The sequence below is a fragment of the Erpetoichthys calabaricus genome, chromosome 1 (genome assembly GCF_900747795.2).
Source record: "Erpetoichthys calabaricus chromosome 1, fErpCal1.3, whole genome shotgun sequence".
Classification (NCBI taxonomy): domain Eukaryota; kingdom Metazoa; phylum Chordata; class Cladistia; order Polypteriformes; family Polypteridae; genus Erpetoichthys; species Erpetoichthys calabaricus.
Window position 1 is genome coordinate 151,936,953 of NC_041394.2, and position 23,389 is coordinate 151,960,341.

Consider the following 23,389-nt stretch of genomic DNA (forward strand, 5'->3'; position numbering starts at 1 on the left):
GGTTGTGTGCGGGCTGAATTTCTTGCTTACTAGCCATTGCCAGATGAACAAAACACATGCCTGCATGATAATACCGGCCATAAGCAGGGAATATCCTTCAAAGTCACACAATAATTTTGCTGAGTGTTGGGAATAAGCTTCCAATAACAATTAGAAATAAAACCAGAAATAATTTCTTTCAGTTTCATACAATATTGCATCTACACATTTTTCTTTGCTTCTGCTTTGGATCTGGTTTGGTTCTTATTATTAGCAAACATTACAAATTATTTTTTTGAATGAAGGAGAAAACGTCACAGTTCTTCATAGTAGAACTAACTGTAGTCTTGTGGTGTCACAGGACTATTGTAATGATGGTTCTGTGCCATAAGGACGCCAATGATGTGCCTTAGCCTGCTGTCCTGTGTAGTCTATACATGCAGGCCAGTGGTCTTTAACAAGGCAAGTTATTGCCCTGTGATAACATAACAGCACAGTACACTGAATTCTCTAACCTCCTCCCCAAATTGAACAAGCTGGCATGAAGAAAAGGTAAAATAACTTATTTTTTGGGTTTATTCATAAAGGGAAAGGAAATTGAATGTTTCTGACTTTAGACAGATAGTAAATGAATTATACTTTATTTGTCCTCAGGGGAAAATTTGCCTTTTTATAGAAGTGCGTTAAATAAATAGATATACATACGCACTATTATCTTAACATACACCAGAATGACTATAAAGGAAGAAAATTAAAAAGAAAGTAAAACTTCTGACTTGGCAGTCATGGTCTTACATTATGCAGATGTATTGCTGTTGGTATAAAGAGCACCATTAGTGTTTCTTGACACACTTCTGCTGAATGATTTGTTGGCTGAAAGTGCTCAGTGTAAGTGTGTCACAGAGAGGATGTGCAGCATTGTTCATAATGGCAGAATAGGCTTTGTCTTGTTTTCATCAATGTTTATAGATGCCACCGGCTTTATTGTAGTGAAGTTGATTCAGTGAATATTTTCTTCTTTGCTTCATCTTAGTTGGATAGCTGAAGTTTGTAATTGTGCAAATTGCAATTTCCAAGAGGTAACCTTGTACTCTTTGCACCCATGTGTGTTCAGCCTAAAGCAGAAGTGTTAAAAAAATATATGTATAAGACTAAGAGAGAAAGAATTTAGGGATCACAAAAAAGACACATTTTTCTAGAAATGTAAAATACAGTATACAGTGGAACCTCGGTTCACGAACGTCTCGGAACACGTACAAATCGGTTTACAACCAAAAAGTTCGCCAAACTTTTGCATCTGTTCATGACCACACACTCGGTATACGAACAAGCCATTTTCCCTTTCGGTTTGTGTGTGCTGAAGATTTCCACACATGTTCAGTCTCTCCCTGTGCAGCCAGCGAGAGAGACATGCACATGCGTGCGAGAGAGAGAGACACATACACGCACGCGCGAGAGAGAGAGACACACACACATGCGAGAGAGAGAGAGAGAGAGAGAGGGCTGGCCGCATAAGGGCTTGTTTTTAAAGAGACAGATTCCAGCATTGTTTTAACCTTGTTGTATTTAATGAAGACTTTTTTCTATTGGATTTTAACCTCCACTTCACTTCTGTTTACAGCGATTGGTTCGTAGCATGCATTGTTGCAATGTTACTTTTCTTGGTGGTTTATTAAATTACGAATTTTTCTAATGTTCATTTTTTCCCTGTGCTTAAAACTCATTAAAAAAAAATGTTTTTAGCGAACGGTTCGTAGCGCTATAGCACAAACTCTTGCAGTGTTAGTTTTCTCTGTTGTTCAAGGTTTTCTCAGTGTTATTCAATGTTTTTACATTTAGTTTACTATTATGCTGTACATTCTATGGTTGAATTAACTATATTTGTGCTTAAAAATCTTTAATAAAAATATATTTACATACAGTTCATACGGTCTGGAACGGATTAATTGTATTTACATACAATCCTATGGGGGGAAATTACTTCGGTTCACGACCAAATCGGGTTACGACCAGAGTTTTGGAACGAATTATGGTCGTGAACCGAGGTTCCACTGTATATTAATCAATATTTTTAATTCAGCAGATTGAAAATTGAAATACAGTGCATCCGGAAAGTATTCACAGCGCATCACTTTTTCCACATTTTGTTATGTTACAGCCTTATTCCAAAATGGATTAAATTAATTTTTTTCCTCAGAATTCTACACACAACACCCCATAATGACAATGTGAAAAAAGTTTACTTGAGGTTTTTGCAAATTTATTAAAAATAAAAAAATGGAGAAAGCACATGTACATAAGTATTCACAGCCGTTGCCGTGAAGCTCGAAATTGAGCTCAGGTGCATCCTGTTTCCCCTGATCATCCTTGAGATGTTTCTGCAGCTTAATTGGAGTCCACCTGTGGTAAATTCAGTTGACTGGACATGATTTGGAAAGGCACACACCTGTCTATATAAGGTCCCACAGTTGACAGTTCATGTCAGAGCACAAACCAAGCATGAAGTCAAAGGAATTGTCTGTAGACCTCTGAGACAGGATTGTCTCGAGGCATATATCTGGGGAAGGTTACAGAAAAATTTCTGCTGCTTTGAAGGTCCCAATGAGCACAGTGGCCTCCATCATCCGTAAATGGAAGAAGTTCGAAACCACCAGGACTCTTCCTAGAGCTGGCTGGCCATCTAAACAGAGCGATCGGGGGAGAAGGGCCTTAATCAGGGAGGTGACCAAGAACCCAATGGTCACTCTGTCAGAGCTCCAGAGGTCCTCTGTGGAGAGAGGAGAACCTTCCAGAAGGACAACCATCTCTGCAGCAATCCACCAATCAGGCCTGTATGGTAGAGTGGCCAGACGGAAGCCACTCCTTAGCAAAAGGCACATGGCAGCCCGCCTGGAGTTTGCCAAAAGGCACCTGAAGGACTCTCAGACCATGAGAAAGAAAATTCTCTGGTCTGATGAGACAAAGATTGAACTCTTTGGTGTGAATGCCAGGCATCACGTTTGGAGGAAACCTGGCACCATCCCTACAGTGAAGCATGGTGGTGGCAGCATCATGCTGTGGGGATGTTTTTCAGCAGCAGGAACTGGGAGACTAGTCAGGATAAAGGGAAAGATGACTGCAGCAATGTACAGAGACATCCTGGATGAAAACCTGCTCCAGAGCGCTCTTGACCTCAGACTGGGGCGACGGTTCATCTTTCAGCAGGACAACAACTCTAAGCACACAGCCAAGATATCAAAGGAGTGGCTTCAGGACACCCCGTGACCCTGTGTTCGAATTCAGCGGGTTGGAAAATGGATGGATGGGCTTCAGGACAACTCTGTGAATGTCCTTGAGTGGCCCAGCCAGAGCCCAGACTTGAATCCGATTGAACATCTCTGGAGAGATCTTAAAATGGCTGTGCACCGACGCTTCCCATCCAACCTGAAGCAGCTTGAGAGGTGCTGCAAAGAGGAATGGGCGAAACTGGCCAAGGATATGTGTGCCAAGCTTGTGGCATCATATTCAACAAAACTTGAGGCTGTAATTGCTGCCAAAGGCGCATCGACAAAGTATTGAGCAAAGGCTGTGAATACTTATGTACATGTGATTTCTCAGTTTTTTTATTTTTAATAAATTTGCAAAAACCTCAAGTAAACTTTTTTCATGTTGTCATTATGGGGTGTTGTGTGCAGAATTCTGAGGAAAAAAATGAATTTAATCCATTTTGGAATAAGGCTGTAACATAACAAAAGGTGGAAAAAGTGATGCGCTGTGAATACTTTCCGGATGCACTGTATGTCATATTATTATTGTGTGCCCATCACTGCAGGAATTGTCTTCTAATTAGGAAAATGTTGTAGTATGTATGGTCAACATGACTCTCTACAAATTGAGATGACTACTTCTGAAATAAAAAGCAAATTGATTGTGAAAGAAATTAAATCTCTCTATTATATAAAAAAATCCTGGGACGATACAAGACTATTCAGCCTGGAACGAGATGTGACTTTTTCAGAGAGATACTTTCACGTCCCGTGGGACGAGACTTTGTGCTAAGAGATTTAACCTCACCTGGGGCTAGAAATAAAAGACAAAGAGTAGATGACAAAGCAGAATGTCGTAAAGAATTCAAAAACATTGGCGCGATACACATGCCAAGCAGGTTAGAGATAATGCAAGTACTAAAATTCGAAAGTCTCAAAAAAATGATATTAATGATCGCATTAGCGCAAACAAATGGAAATTATTACTCTGTGAAATAACGGAACAGCAAAAAGAGATCAAATATATTGTTCAGATTTAAACTTTAAGTTGGAGACTTGTAGATAATCTAATTTATGTTGCCATCAGGGAAAAGTAGTGTTTCTTCCCAATGAAGAGGCATATCTGCGAGAATTAAAAGATTTGTTGTTTGGTGAAAGTGAAATCCACATACGCGAGTGGCAGAGATGCAAAGTGGCTGGCGCTATGTGCCAGCCAGGGGGTTGGGGAGTGAAGCGAGCATGGGCAAATCCCCCTAGTTAGAAAGAAAGAAATGTTGTCCTCAACTAGGATCTCTTTGAGTCAGGAACCAGGCAGGAGGAAACTTGTTCAATGTGTCTTTAATTTCTCTTTATTGACAGGGGGCACCCTGTTACAGCAGTCTACTAAGAGAAAGTTCCCTTTACTAAGGTGTCAGCATATGATCACAGAATAGAGATAAAAAGTCATTCTTATAGATAACTGAATTTGTGTAAGAGTGCTGAATTACAGGAAGAACAAGTGTAACCAACAAAGTTTGATCTGGTCGACCATCAACATTGCATACACAAGCCCATGTCGGCATGGCGAATGCCTTTGTCCGAGAACACAGACAAATTACATTGTCCTCTGTGATTGAACATTTGGATATCAGCAATGTGATGTGATGACTTGGGGTACGGTAGAGTTTGGGCAAGATGGGTATGAAAGCATTTTACTGATCTGCACAATCCAACATCCTTTGATGAATTTCAGTAGGCATCACTCCCTCTGCCCAAAGAAAATTCTCACCACAGAGAATTTTTCAACAGTGGTGCGATTCTGCTGCTCCTGGGGTGGAGTGCCCATTTTCATTTGACCCTGACTTCAACTAGACTAACAGCAAAGCACTTGTTATATTGGTTCAGTTTCTATCAATTGCGGTTTCCATGTAATTTTTAAATTGCCTTTCCTTTTTAATTTTAATAATCCTCATATGAGTGGTATAGTGTTTAGGAAATGAGAAAGGATGGGGCAACTATAGTTTGGATCAATTGCTTGAATTTATAATTATTATTTTGGGATTATGGCTATTAAAATACTGTAGGAAATTTCAACAAAAAATAAAATCATTATTATTTTGACCCATATTTTAAGAAATGTGTTGATACCCTGGGTTGTAAGGTGCCTCCAACATGAGCTCTAAGTTCAACTATCTACTTGGTCACTGTCTGTGAGGAGTTTAATGCTTTCCCTATGCCTCGTCATTTTCCTTCTTCATCCTGTATGATCACAGATAAGGTGATGTGGCAATTCAAGGTTGGTTCCTGCCCTGCACGTGATGCTACTGAGATTCGCTCTGGCTTCCCATTGCACTAAAACTGAATTGTTTGGTGGTGAATAATTATCTTGTCTCTTTCACTGCCCACATGCTTTACCAGGCCATAGGTGCAGGAGAGAGAGATTCCTAAGTTTATTTTTTTAAATGCTTTTAAAGGTTTGTAGACCTCATGCAGCAAAGTATATCTCACTTTCTGATGTTTTTCTCCATTAGATGTGAGGTGCAGACTCTGCATGCATATGCTTTACGAAATGGGAAATCCTGCCTCATAGGTTTTTTATTTGAAGGCCATGTCAGATCAGCAGGTCATTCTGTGAGCATTTTAAAAGGTGATACATTCAGCAGTGAAAGGAGCTTGGGTAGTGCCTGGCACCACTAAGATGGGACGGAATGCCTTTTAATTCTTTCCAAAGGGTCTTTATGTTTCTGAAAGGGCTCGTGACACAATTTCTGCAGGGCTTTCTTGTGGAATTTGCTTTTTACTACAGTTTTAACCACAGGCTTCCTCACAGCTTCTCTAATAACACTGCTGCTTTTCTGTAATCAGTGTTGCCATCGTCTAAAGAGGTTAAGGGAACGGTCCTTTGAACCTGTCTGGTATTAAAGGCACTGTGGAAATTATAGACTAGGCTAGTGACCCAATGATGACATTTAAGAGATTTTGAAACCTTACATTTCAAAACATTTTGTCACTTTTTCCCTATTCCCCTTATTATGGCTCTCTGTAAGGTACAACATTCAAGAAAAGAAAAAAAAAAAAGGAAAACTATTTCTGTAATTAATAATGAAAATAGGCAGGATTTGAGAGGCGCCAGTTTCTAGAGTCAGACAGATCTACTGGAAGGAAATGTTACTTTCCTAATGCCCACCAGTGACAAAAGCCACCGCCCCCCATCCTCCAAGTCTCTAACCTTAAATAATGAAAATAGATTCCAAAGAAACAAGATTAATTCCTTGTCTCGATGCATGCTCAATAATCCAGGTAAGGAAATTCTAGAAAGTTGATTCAGTTCATCTGGACATATGAACTGAATCAACTTTCTAGAAAGTTAATTCCTTGCATGCGGATATTATACGGGTAATTACCTTTGCGTACTTGTCATTTTCTATATAAGGAAGTAATAATGTAGGCGAGGCAAGCACATTTTTTTAATCCGTTTTGCACAGCAGAATGTATTTGTCATTTGTAATGAAAATGAGTTGTGCGTGTGTGGAAATGTGAATGAGACAACTACATGAGGAAATATCAAAGTGTTGACTAGTAACAGTTTAAGAACAGATGATTTGTCAATGTAGATTTCTAATGTACTGTAAATACATTTAATCAGATTCTCCAATCTGTCTGTGACCTTAAATTGAACTGAATGAGTTTGAAAATCAATCAATGGATGTTCTACCATGAATTTATGAAACATAGTAGTGTCTCCAAAGAAAGGGAAGGTTGCGTCTCTTTTCAGGAGAAAGGAAGATTAAAAACACTGGACAAAAAAAAGTGTTGTTACTGTTCCCTTTAATCTTCAGTATATTAAAAAGATTACATATTCTTTCATATTTTACCTTTTACTCAGCTCTATCTCAAGATAATACAATACTTTGTGATCAAGAAGCTTCTCTTTTTATAGTCATTTACTGTATTTTTTTTATAATTGAGTTCAGCTTTTGCCTCATCAGACAAGAGAATCTTTCTTCTTACAATCTCAGAGTCCTTTAAATGCCATCATATGCATTTTAGTCAAGAGCAGCTGTATCCAGCAGGGGGCGCTAGCTCCCATGTTGGAATGAGTTCTTTTTTAATTGCGGCGTGTTACATAACCCAAAACTATATATATATATACCGGTAATATAAAAAGGCGATACCCCTCTCTTGGTGATACGGTGGTAAGAAATCTTTAATGACGATTTACGCGGCATAACAGACAAAGGAAGCCATGACAAGACCTTCGGGAGTGGGGGCCCGATGTATAGAGTCTGCCATTTTTGTCTCTGTGTTGGAAGGATTTTCAGGATCGGATGATGGTATCTCCCATCCATCTGTTGGCTTCAAAGGTGTGCTGGGCAATGTTCCAAGGCTTTAAACGCTTTCTCCATGTGCCGGCCCCCACTTAGGTGAATCATACCATTCCAAACAAGGAAAAGAAGATCCAATGTCATGCTGACTCTGACACACAGAAATAGTATACAATGGCCATTTCACAGTTGTCCCTGTTTTGTCTTCTAATGCTTGCCTAGCAGTTCTAAATGATGGGCCTCTGTGCTAAATCTGTGTCCACCGTGGATGTGAGTAGAAGGAAAAGTAGATTTATAAAATATTTTTGTACAGAGGACAGTGACATATAAACTTATGTTACAGTAGCTAGCCAGTCTTCTATAAATGCCTGATTGATGGAGTGCCGCTGAGATGATTCTAACTCAGCCTGGGACTTGTGAAGCTCTCTTAGAATGACCACTGGGTTTTGGTCACCTCTCTGACCAAGGCACATCTTGCCTGGTTACTCAGTTTGACTGGATGGCCATCTGTAGAAAGAGTCCTGGTGGTTCCAAAGGTTGTTGTTACCAAACTTGTATCACATTTAGGGGATCAAGCAATAGTGTTTGTTCAAAATAATATATTTTACTCAATTTTATCTTGAGTTCAAAAATATTGTAATATTTCTCGATTACCTTCAAGAAATATTTAAAGAAAAGGTATATTAAAATTATATTATTATTAAATTATATAAAAGGTAAAATATATTAGAAGAAAACAAACTACATTAAAATCAAATCAAAACCACAAAACAAGAAAGGATTTAAATATAGGATATTAAAAAGCCTTAGAAAATCTTCTGATAAATGAATGTAAACTAAACATGAAATAAAATCAAACAGTACAAATACTTAACAAATATTAATTGTTCTTTGGTTTTGTATAACAAAATATTAAACCAGTCTTCTCAATGTACAAGGTGGAGTGGTGGCTTTGAGGTCGGGATCTGCACTGGTTAGCAGAAGGTTGCCAGTTCAAATCCCATAAACGCCCAATGTGACTCTACTCTGTTGGGCCCTTGAGCAAGGCCCTTAACCTGCAATTGCTTCATCCTGGGTATGACATTAATCTGCATCCAGCCCTGCAAGTACGCCCACCAAAAACCTGTGGGTTGGTGGCAGAATTTCGCACTACAGCCACCATAAAAAACCTCACACTGTTCCACTCCATCTGAACTAGATTGGTGCTGAGGTGTGACCTGTTGCATGGCTGCACTCAGGCCCTAATCTGGATCCTGAGTTGGTTTGTCATGCGCTGTGTCAGTGTGTGCTCCTATCCTTTCTCTCTCTGTTCTCAAAGTACAGCACAATTCCCATTGTTAAATTAAAACTTGAAGTGTGTATATAAAAACATGTTTCCATATGTAAACTTTTAAGTTATTTCAACATAATTAGAGTTGATATGTCATGTCATTTTTGAACCCATTCAATCCAGACCAGGGTTATAGGGTATGGCAAAGGGTACAAGACAAGAAGAAGCCCTGCATAGGATGCCAGTCCACATGCACACACGCCAAACACACTCTAGGGACAATTTAGTGTGGCCAATTCACCCAACTTGTATGTCTTTGGACAGTGGGAGGAAGTTGGAGCACCCGGAGGAAACTCGCAAACACTTGGAGAAAACTTGCAAACTCCATGCTGGGAGGACTTGGGATGTGAGCTCTGGTCTCCTTACTGTGAAGCAGCAGAGTTAAAATAACATTGGCAGTTTCACTGTATGCCACCATGACCATCAAGAACTTTAAAAAAAAATCTTGACATTTCAGTGGCAGAGGTTCCTCTTTTTTTTGTAATTAACTTCTTATTAAATAAAGATAAAATGTCAGATGATAAACAATAAATAATTGTATAAGCCTGAGCAAAAGGGTAAAATATTCTGTGAGAATCCAGTCACCAGAGGAGTGAAGAGGGGAGTTAAAAGAATCATAACTAAGTCACAACAGCAAAACCTAAAACAATTACAAGCAATAGTTGACAGAGTCAAGATTTTACAGCAAACCAAGATTTGCACAATTGAGCAGCAGCAGATCAAGTTTCAAATGCATTGCTGGAGGCACCATTAATCCACGTTGCAGAGATTTAAGATGTATTAAACTGTAGAAGAAGGACTCCCAGTTGTCTACAGTAATGTGCTCAGATGCCTTCCAGTGAGGGGCAATAATTCATTTGGCTGCCGGGGTATCCAGGCAAACTAACTTGAGTTCAGGAGGTCTAAGCGGAAGCACAGACAGGTCTTAAAAAAGCAAGATTTGAGGCAACAGAGAAATACTGAAAGAAAGAAAAGAAGATGGTAGGTGACATATGTGCATCCAAACACATGTTTCTTCACAAATATAACTTGAGAGAATTCAGACCTACCCAAAGTTGGTAGAACCCAAGGCCTACAGATCATACATCAAAGTTTTAGGAAAACTGTAAAACTTAAAGGCATTAACTCTAAACTTGTGACTTTGCTCTCTATATGATGTCAGGACAGTATGTCAGCAGATGACAACAAGCTGAAAGATTAACATCTACTCTAGCCACCCTGCAATTTTCTTTAAAATTGTGACCAGTAGACAAAAAAAAAAAAAAAAATAAGCAGTATGTCATGTGAGAGGAACACATTAAGCACATAGACTGAATATAATTACAGGTTGCTAAGTAATGTATTTATGACTTACTCATCTGATGACTAAGTAGCCACAATTCACTTGGATTATCATGCTTGTATAAGAGTACATAACCCGTCATATTTTTCAGAGGCCATGCAGTTTCTCAAAATAGGTGTGTGACCTGTAGGGGGGGCATTGCAGCACCCCAAACACAACTCCACAGACATAAGTTGCAGGTTGAAATAATAATTTATTTGACAAAGGATCTGTAACTGGTTTCTTAAACATATGGGCAAGCACAATGTACCTGCAGCACCCCAGTTGATACCAACAGAAGACAAAAAAAACTGCACCATGGAACTACAGTTCCCAGCATGCCTTGTAGGTGTCCATACTGGTAGGGCTGTCAAGGGATGCTGCCATCTAAAGTTTTGGGGGAGCATGTAACCCTGGCAGCTTGTCTCCTTCTTTTCTTCTAAATACAAATTAGGGAACAGCCAGGTCACTCATCAAAAATCTTTTTATCAAACAATTAGTTGGTGTCATCTGTATAAACTTGTAGCTGGTTTGGCATAATGTTGGTGGTTTTTGTGATTAATTGATTACTCCTCCTTTTCTTCCATCACACTGGCCTGCTGTTTGGGTAATGTTGCTTGGTTCAACCCAGCCTGGATGCCAGTGTACCTAAGGCAAAGGAGACCCTGACACTTTTCTTGCCTTCTTGCCACTGGGGCCTTCCAGCCAAGTAAGCATGAATTACAGGCGGTTCCTGCAGTTTAATGCTAGCCCCAAAACACACCCCTTACTTCAGAACAAAGAAGTTGAACATTACAAAAGAAAGCACTTGGCTTGATTTAGCTCCATGAAAGAAACAATTGTGAAGGCAGCACAAGAATCTGTGGCACAACAGAATGATGGTCAACTTTCTTGTCTGTGGCTGGGGTTTTGGCTCTTCAGCTGTGTTTGGGTACCATGATTCAGAGAAAAGGTTCAAAAGCTGAACCATTCACTGACTTCAAACAAGATAATAGACCATAGTTAAGGAGACATGGACTCAGATAGCAGGATATGGCAGTAGCTCCTTTTTATCATCATAGTCAAATATTATTTTCAAAGTTAATCTAATAATAGACAGTACTTCCTATACACAGTTTTGTTTGAAGTCAGACTGTTCCAGCAAGTTCCTAATTATAGAAAAGATTTTTGCGCTTGAACTTCAGCTGTATGTTGTTTTCACATTTGACTATGGATGATTGCATTTCAAAGCAGCCTTTCCTCCTACTCATACAGTGTTTCATATTGTCAGTACAAACTAAAATACTTCAGCACTGACTTGAGGTGGAGTGGGGGAATCATAAAGTTGACTAGTGCTCTGCAGTTTGGGAGGCCCTGTGCCTGGAACCCCCCTGGTCACCGCACTTTGCAATCTGCAATCCCTGTTTACAGATGCATAAAAATATACAGTAAATACAGGCATGGTTGAATATTTTAATAACCCATTCACACTGAATTTTTAAATTAATTGGAAAATATATCTTTTTTTTTCAAAACTGGAGGTACGCCAATTCCAGATTTCTACTTCATCAGTTTCAAGCTAAAATATTGCAGAATGTGTCATAACTAACACAGCCACCCCTTTAGATGACCCTGCTTCTGTATAAGAAATCATTTATATTTTTGTATAATTATTTAAAATATTAAGTACAGTCCTGTACTAATTACTGATTATATATGTTGCACCCTACTCCTTTATCACTAAGGCAAGTATCAAAGAAAAATATATTTGTGAGATCTGGAAATGTCAGAACTAAGATGACCACAAGTGGTTGTGCAAATGTTTTAAAAATGGATTGCAATACTCTTACCTTATTCAAGGGAGACCACCTGAAATCAGAAGCGTGCTCTGGACCCCCCCCCCCCCCAATGCACAAAGTAATTTCAATGCACTGTCGGCATGGGATCAGAAGAGGGAGGTTACGTTTTACTAACATGTTGGAATTCTATAAGGAAGCAATAAAAGAATACGATCAAAGTGGTGCACTGAGTATTATTTATGTTGACTTTCAGAAAGCATTTGATGAGGTGTCACATGAGGAGTTGGGCATCAAACTAAAAGAAGTGGGAATTCAGGTGTGGTGTGTAGATGGGTGAAGAACTGACTCAGATGCAGGAAGCAGAGGGTGATGGTGTGAGGAACTTTATCAGTGTTACATGCATATGCTTGGAGAACAACTTCAGAGCTCATCTGATGGTAATTTTACTCCAAGCCACGGGGTGGCACTGTATCTGACTACCTCTCCTCTTCCTCCTTCTGCAGATCAGAAGATTGATGGCTGAAAGGCCTTTGACATCACTTCTAGTTTCTGTCCTCCTGGACCCACCTCTTCCACTTGCTCAGCCCCATAATCTCCTCCACTGCCGTCTGGAGGCAATCAGCAGAAGATTCAAGTCTGAAAAGACATTCTGCTTGAATTGTGTGTTATTTGTTTTGTTGTTTTGTCCACCAATTACACTCTTTACAATTTCTTTTTGTTCTTTATTCTTACATCAGAATTGGTTGATGTTAAGTATGGTGTCACACAGTGGTCAGTGCTAGGGCCGCTGCTGTTTTTAATATATATAGGATAATACCAAGCTAGGTGGATTGGCAGATCATTTAGAATCTGTTGAATCATTACAGAGGGATTTGGACAGCATACAGGCCTGGGTAGACTTGTGGCAGATGAAATGTAATGTAAGTAAATGTAAAATATTACAAGTTGAAATGTTAAAAAATGTTAAAATGATTAAAAAAATAGATTTGAATATGGAATGGGAGGTGTGACAATTGAAAGTACAGCTTATGACTTAGGAGTCGTAGTGAACTCTACACTATCAACTACCAAACAGTGTTCAGAAGCTATTAAGAAGACCAAAAGAATGTTAGGTTATATAGCAAAATGTGTAGATTACAAGTCCAAGGAGGTTATGCTGAAGCTTTATGACACACTGGTGAGGCCTCATCTGGAGTACTGTGCGTAGTTTTGGTCTCTGAGCTACAAAAAAAGATACAGCAGAGCTGGAACATTCCACCCAAGAGTAACTAGTTTGATTCCAGGGCTACATGGGATGAATTATGAAGAAAGATTAAAACATCTGAGCCTTTTCAGCTTAAGCAAAATATTAAGAGGTGATATGATTGAAGTGTATAAAATTATGAAAGTATTTATTATGGTGGATCGAGACTGTTATTTTAAAACTAGACATTAACGGGCGCTAGAACAGTAGTGCATAAACATTAGTAGGAACAGTCTATATTAAATGGCAAGGGACCTTGACCTCATTCTGTTTCTTGTCTTAATTTTTTTTTGTCAAAAATATTTTTGCAAGAAGCCTAAAGTAAAATAATAATAAAAATAAAACAGAAACGTATATGACAATACAGTAAGTATAATTAATATTACATTTATCCTCTCCACTGTGGCTGTTGATTGATGTGTCTCTCCAGCAAGTACTGTGCAGTTCCCCAGCAAGTATTTTAATCTGTGCTGGCGTGCAGCTGATTATTGTATGTGTGGCATCTCCCCAGCAACGGATTTTATGTGCGCGAAAATAAATCTACTTTTAAAAGTCATCCTATTGTAATATCATGAAAATTCATATATTTAGGAAAACCCCTTCAATGACTGACACTTTACACTTTACCGGGCCAAGCTTCTTAATTGCAAATCTGACATCCTCAGAGTGAACATTTGCACAACAACAAACACTAATCCCACCTCTTTGGGGAAGCTAGTCTCCGCGTCTCAGTACCCGATTGGATTTTTCGTGCCTTATGCTTTAGGTGTTACCTCATTTACCGAAATCCGATTGGATCAGCCGCGCGATATTTTATAGGTCCCGCCCTCTCTGTCTTGTGTGACGCATCAGACGGCCTTTGAAGCATCTGCTAGAGGCCGGTGACTCTGCCACTCATTCCACCCTTCCCTGTACTTCCGCCTTGTCTGTAATATGCGTTTAATTTTCTGTCACAACAGTGGGCAACCAGCAGAGTCTCCCCAGGAACTGATGTAATGTGTGGCGTGCAGCTGATAATCGTGGCTGTGGCGTCTCTCCAACAAGTACTGTGCAGTTCCCCAGCAAGTATTTTAATCTGTGGTGGCGTGCAGCTGATTATTGTATATGTGGCGTCTCCCCAGCAACGGATTTTATGTGCGCAGCCGCGAGTACCCAATCAGCACTCTCCCCAGCAATGATGTCCTTTATTAAAGAGTGCCCTGCACATGTGCACTTCACCAGAAGACACACACACACGGACATATGGACACACACAGGGATTTTATTAAAAATGATTAGTTCATCAAGAACACTGAGACACAGTTTATAACTTGTTAAGGGATCAGTGGGCGCACCAACATTAGTTTTTCTTCACACATAAAACCAAAAACACATGGAATAAACTACCAAGTAGTATGGGACAGTAGGACATTAGGGACTTTCAAAACTTGACTTGATGTTATTTTGGGGGAATTAAGTGGATGGGACTGGTGAGCTTTGTTGGGCTGAATGACCTGTTCTCGTCTAAACCTTTTTAATGTTCTAATTTTCAAATACTTTGAAACCAGAAGTAAGTTTCTAAAAATAAGAGGCCAGTCCCATTAAAACACATATTTCAATGACATTTCAGAAGGTTAGGTAAGTTCATACTCTCTTGGTCTTCTTAGTATGTGTGGTCACACTTTCAGCTAAAATAACATGTCCAAAATAAACAGCGTACCCTGAAAACAACCAATATTTAACAGGTTTGATTTTTATCTGTTCTTTTAGTATTGCCAGCATTGCTCCCACATGCCAAATGTGTTTGGCTTGGAAAATGTGGCTAAAAACAATAGTGATCAAAGTTAGGTAGTGAACAAAAGCACATTCAATTTCCAAACATTACTTGAAACATTACACAGTCCAAAAGTTAAAACATTAAACATGTGTTCTAGGGAATATAGTGTTCCAATGGCAAATTTTATTCGTCACCTACCAGTAATCATTAATTAAATCCATCATAACAAACTACACTGAGTAATCAAGTTCAAATAATGTGTGATCTGTTATTGGTTGAGTGGGTATATAGGCCATTTGGTGTGTATGCAGATATCAGCAGTTAGCATTTCTTTTACTGTTCTCTAATGTTTCACTTTCAACTACTTACCATGCAGAACCAAAACTTCAGGTAGGGATTATTTTCAATCTTTAAAAGGAACATAACTTCCTGGACACCAAAATCAGTCTTTCAACTTACTCTATTGATGCAACGTCACAGTTTTAGGAATCCTATTAGGAACAAGAAGTAGAATTTCATATCTCTGGGCTGGGCTGAAATCTGAAAGATTAGATTATCACAGATTTCCCGAATCTTATCTTCTATGTGACTTTCTGTGTGATATTTTATTATGATTACAACCTTTTAAATAATGACTTGATAACATGCTTCATTCAAAGTTCAAAGAACAGAACATTCTTTGCCCAATGTATTACATTGCCTTTTGCAATAAATATGACAAATTTTATTAATTCAAAGCATCAATCACCATTATAGGATGCTGAATGGCAGAATCCACCAATCTACAAGATAGATTTCAATAGCCTTGGAAACTCCATGTCATATGTTTCAGTTCAGGAATGCATTTTGAGGAACCACCAGTCAGCAGCTGCAAACCAACAACATTTCGGTTAAAAAGACACACTCAGAAGCAGCTCCTTAACTCATTAATCAAGAGAAGAATCTCCCCGCTACTCCATGCAGGAACAGTCTCTAAGCTGCTACAAGGAATGTTCTACATGGTGACATCAGTTGTGCTCTTAATCAGCCCCTACCCTCCGTGAAAAGCTGTTGGATGGCTACAACATATTCTTAAGGTTTTCAGCTTCTATTAATAACACTACTATGTTATTTATAAAGATACTGGATGAAATAAAATGAAAATTCCTAAAGAACTGGCAAAAAACAAAAACCTGCAGACGACTGTTAAAAAAAACCCATGATATTCTGATTTCTCAATCCTTTCACTAGATGTATTGTATGGCCTTGAGATTCTTTCTGTGAGTGTCTGGCCCTTTGGCCCTTCCTTTTTATTATTTTCTTGTACATAAGGATAATCCATATGAATATTTGTTGAAACCATGCTCCTTCCGAGCCTTGTCTGTTAAGTTATACATATTTAACTTAACTAGCCTTTGAGTTGGAATATTTTCTCAACTTTCATTTTAAAGCCAGTTTCTGTTTGCAAATGCTTTAACTGCGTGAAACTCCTTATGTATGTGCTCCAATTCAGATGTTAATTTAGTCTCAACTTTTATATGGTCATGTCATTTTAATCTTAGTGATATAGTAGCTCTTGTACACATGCCTTCCTTGTGAACTTGTCATCTGTTGCATTATCTGTCAGTTTCCCATTAACGATCACAAAATATCCGGCAGTGTCTCCTGTTCTACTCTCTTACATGTAATTTTTGTGACTTTTGATAGGTTAACTGGATGAACTCTTTACTATCAACTTGTTGTTTTGCCAAATCCCATCACTGCCATTAATGTTATGTAATGCACTAGAAAAACGTGTCTGCCAATGACCCTAAAAGCAGACGTACCCAAAGAAAGCATAGTCTGTAATTAAAAATGTATAACATCAAACTATGCGATTAGATAGTTTTTCTTGTCTTCTTAAAGAGTGGGGGCTGGGGGGCTGACAAACACAGAGCCAGTTAAAGCCAACTGAGGCATTCCTTGTATGAATTTGGGTTACACAAGAAATAAACTGTTATTGTGCCAATTTCCCCTGAAGGATTAGTACAATGTAACAAAAAAACATACAAAAAGGAGCTGTGTAACTCCAACACCATCAAGAATATGTAACAAGACCATTATGCATCCGCCTGTCACTATTCATTCAAAAATGAAGTTTTACTATTTTGGTTTTTTTTTTACTAGTACAGTGCAACCTTGGTTCACAAACGTCTCAGAACACGTACAAATCGGTTTACGACCAAAAAGTTCACCAAACTTTTGCATCTATTCATGACCACACACTCGGTATACGAACAAGCCAATTTCCCTTTCGGTTTGTACATGTTCAGTCTCTCCCTGTGCATTTCCTGTGCAGCAAGCAAGAGAGAGAGGGAGCGAGAGAGCGCGACACACACATGAGAGAGAGAGAGAGAGAGAGACACACACACACACACACACGCGCGCGAGAGAGAGAGACACACACACACACACAGGCAGTGCGAGAGAGACACACACACACACACGGAGGCAGCATGAGAGAGAGAGAGAGAGAGACACACACACACACACACAGGCTGCGCAAGAGAGAGAGAGACACACACACAGGCAGCGCGAGAGAGAGAGAGACACACACACACAGGCAGCTCGAGAGAGAGACACACACACAGGCAGTGCGAGAGAGAGAGACACACACACACAGGCAGCACGAGAGAGAGACACACACACACACAGGCAGCGCAAGAGAGAGACACACACACTGGCAGCGTGAGAGAGAGAGACACACACACAGGCAGCGCAAGAGAGAGAGAGACACACACACACAGGCAGCGTGAGAGAGAGAGCTGGACGCATAAGGTAGGAAGGCAGTTAAAGAATGAACTGGGCTTTTTGTTTTCACTTCTGTTTACAGTGATCGATTCGTAGCGTGCATTGCTGCAATGTTACTTTTCCATCCATCCATCCATTTTCCAACCCGCTGAATCCGAACACAGGGTCACGGGGGTCCGCTGGAGCCAATCCCAGCCAACACAGGGCACAAGGCAGGGAACCAATCCCGGGCAGGGTGCCAACCCACCGCAGGACACACACAAACACACCCACACACCAAGCACACACTAGGGCCAATTTAGAATCGCCAATCCACCTAACCTGCATGTCTTTGGACTGTGGGAGGAAACCGGAGTGCCCGGAGGAAACCCACGCAGACACGGGGAGAACATGCAAACTCCACGCAGGGAGGACCCGGGAAGTGAACCCGGGTCCCCAGATCTCCCAACTGCGAGGCAGCAGCGCTACCCACTGTGCCACCGTGCCGCCCTTAATGTTACTTTTCTTGGTGGTTTATTAAATTTCGGATTTTTTCAAATGTTTATTTTTTTCCCTGTGCTTAAAATTCATTATAAAAAAGTGTTTTTAGCCAGCAGCTGGTAGCGCTATAGTGCAAACTATTGCAGTGTTAGTTTTCTCTGTTGTTCAAGGTTTTCTCAGTGTTATTCAATGTTTTTACATTTAGTTTACTATTACGCTGTGCATTCTATGGTTTACTTAACTATATTTGTGCTTAAAAACTTAAAAAATATATATATTTACATGCAGTTCGTATGGTCTGGAATGGATTAATTGTATTTACATACAATCCTATGGGGGAAATTAGTTCAGTTCACGACCAAATCGGATTACGACCAGAGTTTTGGAATGAATTATGGTCGTGAACCGAGGTTTCACTGTATAGGACAAAGTGGGTGTTGCCCATTTTACTAGGCTTTAAGTGGCACACAAGGCCTGTTAAAACAGCAGATTTAATAGGGATGTAAAAATTCATCAAAACGTTCATCCTCTCACCTGCATTCTTGAGTAAATGGCTAAACTGGGGCTCAAACAAAAATATTGGTCAGCTCTGTACTTTATCTGATAACAAAGGTGTAAATCGAGATTGAGCTGACCCCTCTGTGGAGACTCCTTTAGCCAAAAAGTTGTCCAGACATTCATTTAAGGTTTATAACCACAAACTAAACTCTGCTGGATGTGATAGACAAAATAAGGCACCTACCATATAAGAGGTCAATGGATCTGTAACTGGAAGGATGCTTGATCCAATCACTAGAAGTTACACCTTCCTTCAAATCTAGCTGCATTCATCTCTTCTGTTCCCTTGGAGGGGGCTGAAATCTGATGATTTGTTCTTTCTTTGGAGGACCTGTAACCTGTAACTTGACAAGCCACTTTAAGAGAGCTGAAAGCTGAATAGCCACACTCCCTGGATTGTGAAACCATCCATAAAAAGCTCACAAACTTTCTTTAGCCTAGAAACTACTCTTTATGGAGTCTTGGAGCTGAACGCCCAACTCTATGATTCACTCTGCCAAGTCATGCTCTGTGCCAGTGACTGAGCCCAGTCTGAGAAGACTGAAAAGCACCATTAGATTACATTATACTTTATTAGATAAACCTTATTAATCCTAAAGGGATATTAAGAGGTGAACTTTCACCTCTAGTCTTGTACCAGAAAGAATAATACCTTTCCCTATGAAGTTACAGAGGACACAGCAAAGAGCCCAACAGTGAAATGAAGAAGGCAGCATCACACCACAAACAAAAGACCATGTAGCAAAGACAAATAGTGGATTCCAACATAAGAAGAGTCTTCAACATGAGCCTGGAGCAACAATACATAACTTGACACAACATTGGACACCATCTGTGAAGACCTGGCATCACACAACTGTTTATATGTGCCAAGATAAATCCATCCATTTCCCAACCCGCTGAATCCGAACACAGGGTCACGAGGGTCTGCTGGAGCCAATCCCAGCCAACACAGGGCACAAGGCAGGAACCAATCTCGGGCAGGGTGCCAACCCACCGCAGGACACACACAAACACACCAAGCACACACTAGGGTCAATTTAGAATCACCAATGTACCTAACCTGCATGTCTTTGGACTGTGGGAGGAAACCGGAGCACCCGGAGGAAACCCAAGATAAATTAGAACTGTAAATAGCTGGATTTGGACATGTGCAGAGGAGAGATGCTGAGTATATTGGGAGAAGGATGCTAAGGATAGAGCTGCCAGGGAAGAGAAAAAGAGGAAGGCCATGAGAAGGTTTATGGATGTGGTGAGAGAGGACATGCAGGTGATGGGTGTAACAGAACAAGATGCAGAGGACAGAAAGATATGGAAGAAGATGATCCACTGCGGCAACACCTAATGGGAGCAGCCAAAATAAGAAGAAGAAGTAGAAGAAATAGCCAGTAAACAGCCAGCTTTTCTGTCTTAGGAGCTGTTTTATATGTCAAAATATTTTCAGTTTTAATATTTCTATAATCCTTGTGTTTATCAATAAATTGCATTATTCCATTTTTTTAAATAAGTGTGCTTCAGTTACCTTGATATAAGTTTAACAGCCAGGGGGCCCCTCCTACAGAGAAAGCACAGGAACATAAAGTGGGAGTGTCTCTTCGCGCTCACAGTGACGCCTCCATCTAGGTGACTGTGCTTTTATGACCAAGGGACCAGAAGGGGAGGAGTCCAATGGAATCACTGGGTGGTTTCTTGGCATTGTGAAGGAAAAGGAAGACAATACAGTTTGGACCTGCACCTCCTCTTGGCCCGCGGTAGAATTACATACCTGAGAGGTACCTGGAGAGTGACCCTCTGATACACATTTGTGACTCAGTATTAGCATTAGTATTAGTTTGGCCAAACTTGCCTTCAATTTCTTCTCTTTTTATTTATTTGCTTAGTTCTATTTTGGGAATTCATTTTTAAAATGTGTTTTTACATGTTTTTATGTGTTGTTTCATTGTTTGATTAAAATGGTCTTGTTTAGTAATCATTACATATTTTATGTTAATTTTGTTAGCTACTATACAAGTGATATGGTTTCCAGTAGGTTGGAGTCTTTGTATGTCTTTTGTAGCAGGATGGCACTGGAAATTTATAGTAAACAGTCAGAGGAGGCCAAACAGCAAGTTGCACACCATCCTTTAGGAATCCACAGAAAAACATTTTATCGATAGACAAAATAAATCTCATTAAGGGCCACTGGGGAAGGACTACGTTTATTTTAGAAGTGGGAAGGTTATGGAAAGCCCACTATTATTCCAAAGGTCATCAAAACATTCTTTATAAGCACAAGTCTTTATTATTGTCTTGAGAAAAAACTCTACAGGTGTCAATTAAATAATATTAGTCTTAAGTTTCAATATCAAGAACAGTTTATTGTTCTCTTATAACCAGCAATGTAAGCTGTGGAACTGGTATAATACCACCCACTCTTTGGGCTTTAAGAATTATAACATGAATATTTAGCATGCCAATGGAATCTATATATATAATCGACCAAGTCGCCCTATCATGGATTGCGCACGACAGAGCCCCGCCCGCCAACTCTAACCCTCCTCCTGCGTCCACCCTTGTTCTCGAGGCATGAGCAGGCAGTGCGCATGGGGTACGCATGACAGAGCCCTGCCCGCCAACTGTAACCCTCCTCCCGCGTCCACCGTCGTTCTCGAGGCATGCACACTGCCTACTCATGTGCCCGCACCCAACTCCTCACCAAACACATCCTGAGTCACTTTGCTCTGTGCTACAGTCCACATGCACATTTGAGCCACGTTGACTGTTCATTTTCCTAACATGGCCACTGTTTCACATGTATTTCATGGAAACAACTCTTCTTTCAAGGTTATACAAATTCCTGCATCAGGTAACTGTTTCTTTCAATCAGTCGGATATTTCTGGAAAAATGTCATCGACGAAACTGTTGCTCTCGAACTTCGCAACATGGCTGTAACCTTTGTTTGCCAGCATTGCGATAACTTTGGCGATGTGCTGTCCGTTGTTCTTAGTCACAGAAGCATAGTCATACAGTCTGCTCAACAATACGCTACATGAATACTTCCAGAGTTTATGGTGGCGAGGCAGAAATTGTGGCGATGTCCCAAATACTTCCAGCTACTATCACCATTCACTTCCGAGAACGTCCTTCATTCCCCGAAGAATTTCTTAGCAGTCTTACTCCCACTGGCATGCCTTCGCATAAACTCAAAATTAAAATTGGTTCAGTCGTCATGCTTCTCAGAAACCTCATGCCAGCAAGAAGTCTCTGTAATGGGACTAGACTGACTGTTACCAGCATTCACCGCAATGTACTGGAGTGTAAAACTATCACAGCTGCTACCTCACAAACTGTCCTTATTCCCCGGATTTCCCTGACCACATCAGATTCAAATTTGCCTTTTACTTTTACACGCAGACAATTTCCTGCTAGATTAGCCTTTGCAATGACAATTAATAAGGCACAGGGCCAAACTTTCAAAAAGATATGCCTGTATCTGCCAAAACCAGTTTTCAGTCACGGACAATTGTATGTTGCTCTCTCCAGAGTTCCATCTTTTCATTCACTCACAGTCATATCCTCAAACCCACCCCATTTGGACAACTGTGTCTTTCAGGAAGTGTTCACCCATCAATAAATAATTATGCGGCGTATACTACGCTGTGGGTCGGCTAGTAGGAGATAAAGGAATAAACTGTTGTGAGGAACGGGGAATCATCTTTTCTCCTATAAGGGACAGGGGCTGTCGATATTGGAGCTGTGCGCCACCCCAGTCCCATAAAAAAACTTCAGAAAAATTCACTGCTAGCACTTACTCATATTTGTGTGTCTGGCTGTCCTTTGATTTTGAATTTTATCTTTGGATTTCTTTTGAGTGAGTACCTTTTTACGAATTTTTGGTTTATGTACTTGGCTCTGGAATTTGGATTCTAATTTTTGGATCACAGTCTTGATTTTGTTAATTGTCGACTTGCCCTTAAGGCAAAACCTTTTTACAACTCTTTTATTCTACTTTTGCATTTTTAAAAATTAGGATTCAATTAACACAGTGTTTCTTAAACTATGGATTGCATGATGTCTGGAAATGGGTTGTGCTGACTTGGGAATTACCGTGGTTTCCAGAAATCCTTGCAGTGTGTTGCCACTTGCAAGGTGAAAACCCGTCCAACCACGACAATCAGTGACGATTCTCCAAGATGGAAGGGATGACGTTCTGAGGGAATTCTATAAAAAAAGAAATGACAATGACTGGCGGCACCAGCAGGTGCACAAGGCACATGGATCTTCTAGATGACACACCGTAGCAATTTTGGGTCGAGAAAACATGCAAAAGGCAAGATTGGGTTGCGAGAAAACATGCAAAAGGCAAGATTGGGTTGCGAGAAAAAAGTTTAAGAATCACTGAATTAACATCATTTGAGAGCTCTGTTTTTGTCATTTTTGGACTAGGGTTTTCTAGAGCAGGGAGTTCTTCACCACAATCTTCACAGGGGCCTCCACACTGGCTGAGGAGCAAGCCTGAATCCTCACTGGTGCACCCCAACAAAGGCAGACTTGATGCAGTCAATTCCCATTGGAGACCTGCTGGGTTCAGGGAAGAAGCAGACCCTCTAACTGGGAAACTGACCACAAAACTATAATTCCCAAGA

The 23,389-nt window shown here is 40.1% G+C and overlaps 1 protein-coding gene and 1 long non-coding RNA gene across 2 annotated transcripts in view; one reads left to right on the forward strand and one right to left on the reverse strand.

Annotated features, from left to right (window-relative positions):
• The window catches only part of cpm (carboxypeptidase M), a 379,572-nt gene that overhangs the window by 152,865 nt on the left and 203,318 nt on the right, over window positions 1-23,389 (reverse strand). The gene's annotated exons all lie outside the window — the stretch shown is intronic.
• On the forward strand, window positions 10,606-12,669 carry LOC127529573 (uncharacterized). The gene is made up of 2 exons (XR_007936195.1): window positions 10,606-10,888; window positions 12,461-12,669. It is a non-coding gene; the product is annotated as an uncharacterized LOC127529573 (long non-coding RNA).